General features: G+C 41.1%; 1 pseudogene; it reads left to right on the plus strand.

Annotated features, from left to right (window-relative positions):
• Positions 1 to 1021: 1021 nt before the first annotated feature.
• LOC126512317 (myosin light polypeptide 6-like) lies at positions 1022 to 1457 on the plus strand (annotated as a pseudogene).
• The last annotated feature ends 385 nt before the right edge of the window (positions 1458 to 1842 follow it).

Consider the following 1842-nt stretch of genomic DNA (forward strand, 5'->3'; position numbering starts at 1 on the left):
CTCTCAGCGAAGGGGAGAGGAAATTTGAATTTATTTTCACATTCTTTATTACTTGCATATGTTTTGCTTTGCAAACTGCTTTTTTTTAACGTACTGTATTTTGTTGAAATATCACAGAGTAAAAATAACAAATTTACTCTATAAGCAAAAGTTGGCATTAATTTGGGCAATCGTACATTTACATAGGTGGCAATGATAATCTTACCTTGCCGTATGTACATGTCTTCACAGTGTGACTTTGCTAGTTTTCTCATACAGGAGTGAAGTTTGCTGATCTTATAGGATCTGGACTGGTGTTATTTGGAGCAATAGAGGAAGATGGCAGAATTGGCTTGGTATTCTTCTGATCTTTGGTGGTGAGGAATATTGTGGCCTCTGCTCTTACATACATAACTTACATACATAGCCTCTCTTACATACGTAACTCAGCCATGTGAAAAAGCCTAGGCTAGCTTACTAAATGACAGAGACATAATATCTAGTAATTGGCCATAAACTGACCTACTGCTTGTAGGTAGCTGTCTGAACACATGAAGGCAAGTTCATCAGAATGGCTATGTGGCTGATTATTACTAGTGGGGCAATAATTATGTTTGGCACTCAGCTTCACAATGGCTGGTTACACAGAAAATGTTAACTTATGTACACAATGCATACCATTGAAAGCCCTTAGTTTGGTGAAATTGTCCAGGCCATTAACAGCTTCCTAGACTTTTAAAAGAGAGTCTGGAATGAAAAGGGTCATTATAACACTTTGAACACAAACTCGCCATAGAAAAGAAAACAGTATAGAAGGCTGGAGTTTTCATGGGACTATTTTGGCCTTTTTCCCCCCCAAGGATGATACTACTACATGCTTTAGACTTACAAAGAACATGCTTCTCAATAATATCTACACTTATCATTCATTTTATATTTTACCAAGTGTTTTCAAACACAAAGTCACACATGGTTTGGAATTAGGAATCATTACAGTTGGTCATTACTTCCAGAAAAGGTCCCACAGAGCTGAGTAGCCAAGATGTGTGACTTCACCGAGGTCCAGACCAGAGAATTCAAGGAGGCCCGCCAACTGTTTGATGGAACAGGCGACGGCCTGTACCTGAACCACAGATATGAAAATGTGATGAGGGTGCTGGGCCAGAACCCTACCAACACCAAGGTGCCCAAGGTTCTGGGGAACTCTAAGAACGAAGGGATGGGTGCTGTACTTTGAGCACTTCCTGCCCGCGCTGCAGATGGTGACCAAGAACGAACTCATGAGGACTATGCTGAAGGGCTTCATGTATTTGAGAAGGAAGGGAACAGTATTATCATGTGGATGCTGACATCTTAGCCTTATCACATTTGGGTGAGGAGAGGGCCCAGGAAGAAGTAGAGATGCTGGTGGCAGATGTGAGGACAGCAATAGTTTTATCAACTATGAAAAGCTTATCTTCGTGGTGCTGAATGGCTGAGGACATTCCCAGTTCCTGAGCTTGTGACTTGCTTAGTGTAGAATTTCTGTTACCCCAGAGGCTTCCTAGACTCCTTGCCCATCTTTGTCTTCACCAAATACATATGCTTTCTTTCCCGGAAGGAGAGAGAGAGAGAGAGAGAGAGAGAGAGAGAGAGAGAGAGAGAGAGAGAGAATTGTTAGAACTCAGTTCTAAGATCAGATATTTTCCAAGTTGCCATCACAGATCTTAGGGCCATTACCCCAGCTCTCTGTGTTATCTGTTTTTAAATTGAGATTTCATTTGCAGAATGTGTGAAATGGTAACCCATGCAATTCAAACTGTTCATTCACAGAAACTACAAATGCAACAATCTGCCTTCCATACACATGTAAAAGCAGGTTTT

Source organism: Alexandromys fortis, unplaced genomic scaffold (assembly GCF_014885135.2).
Source record: "Alexandromys fortis isolate MF-2015 unplaced genomic scaffold, M_Fortis_MF-2015_v1.1 scaffold_100_3062768_6864082, whole genome shotgun sequence".
Classification (NCBI taxonomy): Eukaryota; Metazoa; Chordata; class Mammalia; order Rodentia; family Cricetidae; genus Alexandromys; species Alexandromys fortis.